Genomic DNA, 6,031 nt, shown 5'->3' on the forward strand with positions numbered 1-6,031 from the left:
GAGACTGTAAACATTCACACAGCAGTCTTCAATCCATTCTCAAACTGCAATCCTAGTGATCCATCCACTGTCCTCTCGTACTATGAGACCAATGCTGGTCTAAGACAAGTCCTTTATAGCAGCAGCTACACTGGAAAAAATCCTAACTAAGGCCATATTGGTAATATTACCTTATGAACTTGGATCAGAACAAGCTGGCAGTTCCACTTCTGTGTGCACATGCCTAGAGTTTTAGCAGAAACTGTAGTGATTTTGCTGTACCAGAGAGAGATCTGTCAGGGGACATGCCTGGTTACTACAACTTGGAAAGGTGCTATACTAGTTTCTAGTGAGCAGATGTCAGGAATGCTGTGAGAAATTCTAAGATGTATATGCTATCTCAAGATCTACTCAGTCCTAACTGTTAGCAGCACCAGGCAGATAGATGGCTATGGCAAGACTCTCACACACTCGTGAACACACACAAAGACATTCTTCCCTTCTCTAGCTCATTGTTGCCTAGGGAAAACTAAGAACAATTCAGATGCCATAAGAAGAATGGTAAACTATGATGCCGTATATAGAAAAGAAAAACAAAACACCAGATTTTAAAGATAAATGAGGGCCAGCAAGATGGTTCGAATGGAGGCCTTTGGTGCCAAGCCTAACAGTCTTGAACCCTAGGACCTATCTGGAGGAGGGAGAGGACTGACTTCCACAGGTTATCCTCTGACCTCCACATGTGCTACAGGTCCATAAACATACACATTAAACATGTAAGTTATATACAACAGTTTCCAACCACAAAATGTCAAGGTAAACACAGAGCACAATCTATTTGCATAAATAAACATCACAAGCTATTTATGATTGCACATGCAATTAGTACAAGTTTGTTGTCGGTTTGTTATTCTTGTTGTTTTAAGCATACTTTTATATGTATGGGTGTTCTACCTGGAGGTATCTCTGTACACATTTATGCTGGGAACAGAACCCAGGTCCTCTGAAAGAACAACCAGGGATCTTATTCACTAAGCCACCTTTCCAGCCCCAGTTAATAGACTGAGTCTGGGTGTGGTGGTGCATGCCTTCAATACCTGAACTTGGGAGGTAAAAGCAGGGAGATCTCTGTGAATTCAGGGCTATCCTGGTCTACATTGTGAGTTCCAGGCCAGCCAGGACTACACAGTGAGACCTGTCCCCAAAACAAAACAAAATACATAATTTAAAAAATGGACTGAAAAGACACCAAATCTTTAACAGTAGTTACATTCGAAGAAAAAAAGAGAATGTTAAGTTTCCAATGATGCCTATACAAACTTGCCTATAAATAAATGTCTATTTTCAAAACTCAAAAAGATTGGAAGCTAATACAAGCAAGGATAATATTTGCTAATAATGAATTGTAAGGGTATGAACAACTATTGTTATCTTCCAAAAATAAAATGGAGTCACTGAACAGAAATTTTCCATGTTCGATAGTTCTCAGAAACACTGTCAACCCTAATGAAGCCAAGAACTCCTTGAGTAAATTAGTTAACTTACTCTTACAGAGTTTTAAAGTCTTCAATAATTCCGCTCTCTATTTTAACTTAAAAATCTTCCATTACAACTAGGGTTGCAGCTTTGATTAGAAAATTATAGATGACCTTTATATAGACCTTAGCCGCCTCAGTCTTGATCATCTGATGCCTCGATTGCTCAACCACAAGACAGAACATTCTTCTCCTTGACGTCTCCAGTTATACACTGCAGTTTGCACACACGCATGCCTCCTGACCGACAGACCATTCCTTTGCATTCCCTTTTAGTGACCTAACCGTGGCGTTCCCAAAGATATCTCACAACTTCCCCAGTTAGAGCTTCATCACACTCTTTGTGCCTTTTCTGAAACGAGAGCTCTCCCTGTGTCGAGGATTCCTTCACCAGCTGCCCTTTCCTGAAGCCTTCCCTGCTTTTTTTAACACCATCCAGCCATGTTCTTGAAATTCTACTACAGCCCTGGGATGGGAGAAAATAGGATGGAGACGTCTGCTCACAAACACGGACTGAAAGGAGATGAGGCTCCAGATTCATAGTTAACAAAGCAAACATAGAAAGAAGCCTGGCGGGGACAGCCAGGACACAGCCAAGGGCTTATTTGGATGTACTTCTGGGAGAAGCTGGGGTTCTAATGTGGTGTTTCCAAAACCGCGCTCCTGTTCTCTGTGCTCTTTCCCCTTCTTCTTCTCCCCAAACTTTGTTGCCTAAGAAAACGGCAGATTCTGCACCGGGGCAAAGGGCAGGCTGACTATGGAAGGGAGGAAGGGAAGGGGTGGAGGGAAGAAGGAGACCATCTAGGGGGGCACCTGTGCTAAATTAGATCTGGAGACCTGTTAGAGCAACCGTGGGCTGGAACTTCTTTAGCTCTTAGAGCTGAGGGCAGTTGGCATGGACCTCCAATTTCTTGTCATCACCTTGCATTTGATTAGAGGCTCCAACAACAGCAAAGGAAACCAACACACACCACCACCACCACTGAATTTTCCCACCTTCAAAAGTGAGCCCCCCCCCCCCCCCGTTGTTTTGAGGCAATGTCTCCCCGTGTAGCTCAGCCTGGCCTCAAACTCATTGTAATCCTCCTCTCTGTCTCCCAAGTGTTGGGATTACAGGCCAGAGCGGCTCTGCCTGCTTCCCACTTCCTTCCCAAGGCAAGTTTAATGTTTCCGACATATTCCTTATTCTGACACCAGTCAACCATCTGCTGCCTGTTCTCAGAGTCAGCTCACTCCCGCTGCCTCCTCTCCCCAATCTGTGATAGTGGCTCTTCACTGACTCCCCACACTGCCTGCTGCACCCCAATCACTCATCAATTAATGCAACGAATCCAGCCAATTCTCCCACTCAGTGACTCCCAGAAGTAAACAACACTTCAGACCTGCACATGAGTCACCGCGCTTGCTAACACTTTTTTTTTCTTTTTTTGGAGACAGACTCTATGTAGCCAAGGATAGCCTTGAACTCAGGACCCGCCTGCCTCAGCCTCCAGGGTACATGGGTAGCATCTTTCCGATAATGATGAACACTTAATGACCCCCCCCACTTCAACGAGGATCCCCTATAACGAGAGGTTCCTTCCTCACACTAGCCCCGCTGGAGGTTCACCTCTTCGCAGTAACCGGTTCCTCAGCAGACCCCCTCCCCTGGCCAGCCAGTCCCTTTCCCGACTCCGCCAGCACCCAGCGCCCTCCGGTCCTCCCTTCCCTCGGCTTCACGCGCACGACCCTCTGCCTCGGTGCCCTCCCCTGGAACCCAGCCCCGCCCCTCCTCCCAGAGTCCCCAGCCCTGTCCCTGGAAGCCTTCCATCTTCCCGGGGCGGGGGGGTCCCCTTATTCCTCCCGCAGACCCCTCCACTCCAATCTCTTCTCCCACTGACCCGCTCGGCCGTCCTCTCTCTCGGCGTCGGGTCACGAATCCCGCCCTCCCATCCTGGCCGCACTCGCCTCTGCCCGCCCCCGCCGTCCCCGCCTCGCTCTCCCTACGCTGACATTGAGGCCTCCCCGCTGCGCCTCCCTCCGAAGCGGTCCCCACCCGGGACTACCCACGGCCCCGGGGCGCAGGGAGAGCCCCTCGCCGAGCCCACCCTCCCGGATACCGCCCCCAGCCCCAGCCACTCCCCCACCGCCCCCGGCCCGCACTCACCCGCCTCCCTCCGCTCGCGCAGCCGAACCTGCCGGCAGCGACACCTGACAGCGGCCCAATCAAAGCGCGACTTCTTTGCGGTCCCGCCAATCCGCGCAGGGCGCGCACCGGCAACAGTCAGGCTGCGTTGGCCGGAGCTTCGGAGTGGAGGAGGGTGGCTCCTAGTGGCTGCCTCGGGAAGGGCAACCTGATGCTCCTCTGCCTCTTGATTTCCTACTGCGTCGCCAACCCACAGCCTAGACGGAGAGGCTAACCGGTGACACCAATGGAGGGAAAAAATGAGATACACGAAGAAGAGGCAAAGCTTGTGACATTGCACCTCCCTGAGGGCAAAAACCGAGTTTTGGTTTTTTTTTTTTCCCCTGTAAAGCAAATCCAGATGTGATATAGGTAGACATAAGGCCAGAAGGCGGAAAGGGAAGAGGTAGGGACGCGGGAGACAAACTGAAGCAGTTTGTTAAGGGGAGGAACAAAGACACTGATTTATGACAGATGCAAAAGAACGGTGGATGTGGAAAACTGAGCAAACTGATTACTGTCTCCACACTCTGCTTCTTCTCTGGTCTCCAGCCTTGGAATCTGAAAAGCTGGATTTGAATCTTGCTCTTGACTGTGTAGCTTTGGGAAAGTCACTTTACCTCCTGGAGCCTCGACTGTGCTTATTTGTAAGGATGGAACTAAACACCAGACTTACAGGGTGCTGCTGCGTGTGACAAAATACTTAAGAAAAGCAGTCCGTGGGGAAAGAGATTGATTTTGGCTCAGGGGCTAGAAGTTTTGATCCTTAGCTCCATTGCTTTGGCCAGGAGGAGAGGCAGAACGACAATGGTGGCTGGGTAAAGGGTATTTGCTTTTTGGCTCGTAAAAAGCAGAGTGAGAGGAAGGGGCAGAGGGCAAAATGCATTGTCCAAGGTATGCCACAGGGACATACTTTCTCCAACGCGGCCCCACATCCTCTCTTTCACCATGTTCCAGTAATGTCATCACATTATGAATCCATTGATTAGATCGAAGCTCTCAGAATCCAATCACTTCCCAAAAGTCCATCAGCTGGACTCCAATACAGGAGCCTGTAAAGAACATTTCTTATTTAAACAGAGCAGATATGCTCATATGAAAGCATTTTCTTGTATATATATATTAGTGCTGTGCTTGAGTCTTCTTCATTTAGGCTTCCCTGGTCAGGAGTTTGAAATTCTCCATTTGTTCTCTGTAACTTTAGGGACCTCACAGTTTTCCTAGTTAGATGCCTTAGCTTACTGACCACAACTAACCCCCAAGGCCTCTTAAATGGATAAAGATGATTCTAAGGACAGAATCTACAAATAATCAACGATGGTTAATGCTCAGACTCATCCCTCCTCTACAATTCTATTCACTAGAACAAGTAATTACACCATCTCCCAAGTGTAAAACTTCTCCAATGATTCCACTGAAAATAGACTCTCTGATCCTGGTCATATGTTAGAATGATCTAATTCTCAATGAAAAAATATACATATATAAAGGTTCCTTGTAATTGCAGGGGTTTTGTGGGGTTGTGTGTGTGTTTTGTTTGGTTGGTTTTTGAGACAGGGTTTCTCTGTGTAGTCCTGTCTATCCTGGAACTCATTCTGTAGACCAGGCTGGCCTCGAACTCATGGAGATCCGCTTGCCTCTGCCTTCCTAGTGCTGGGATTAAAGGCGTGCGCCACCACCGCCCAGCGGGTTCCTTGTAATTGTAAAGTGCTTTAAAGCATTAAATATTAGCAATAATAATTACTAAATAAATAAAGTACTATAGATTAATATAGAGATATAGATAGACAACTTCCCATATGCAAGAGAATAATTTTCTGCATGTGTGTGGGTGCTTTGCCTGCATGTTTGTGTACCATGTGTATATCTGGTGCCCGAAGAACAGAAGAGAGCGTCAGATCCCCTGCAACTGGAGTTACAGACAGTTGTCAGCCACCATGTGGTTGCTGGGAATTGAACTACGTCCTCTGAAAGAGCAGCCACTGAGCCGTCTCTCCAGCCCCATGAGGTAATTTTTTAAAAATGACTAACAACACATCACATGCCTGTCAGAGGCTCACGAAGAATAAGAAAAGTACACAAATATATGAATCTTCTCAACAGAGCTGTTATTTCATGTAGGAAGGCATTTTCCAAACTTGAATAAGTTCTCTACTCTAGCTGGCTTTATTCTCTTCTGTTATTCTCCCTTCCCACCCCCATCTCCTGAACACCTTCTCAGCCAAATAACAGCCCCATTGCTCTGTAAGATTATCTCCTTCTTTTATCTGGGTAAATACACACCATCCCAAGTAATTACATTTACTTACTCATAACTACTCCTTCACCTAGATAATGAACACCCACAGCGTAG

The 6,031-nt window shown here is 47.2% G+C and overlaps 1 protein-coding gene across 1 annotated transcript in view; it reads right to left on the reverse strand.

The window, feature by feature from the left end:
- Positions 1–2,509, reverse strand: part of Ppip5k1 (diphosphoinositol pentakisphosphate kinase 1) — a 46,108-nt gene extending 43,599 nt beyond the window's left edge. The window contains 1 exon segment of the mRNA XM_028878706.2: positions 171–2,509. The gene's annotated coding sequence lies outside the window, so the exon portion shown is untranslated.
- Between the last annotated feature and the right edge of the window lie 3,522 nt (positions 2,510–6,031).

Source organism: Peromyscus leucopus, chromosome 4 (assembly GCF_004664715.2).
Source record: "Peromyscus leucopus breed LL Stock chromosome 4, UCI_PerLeu_2.1, whole genome shotgun sequence".
Classification (NCBI taxonomy): Eukaryota; Metazoa; Chordata; class Mammalia; order Rodentia; family Cricetidae; genus Peromyscus; species Peromyscus leucopus.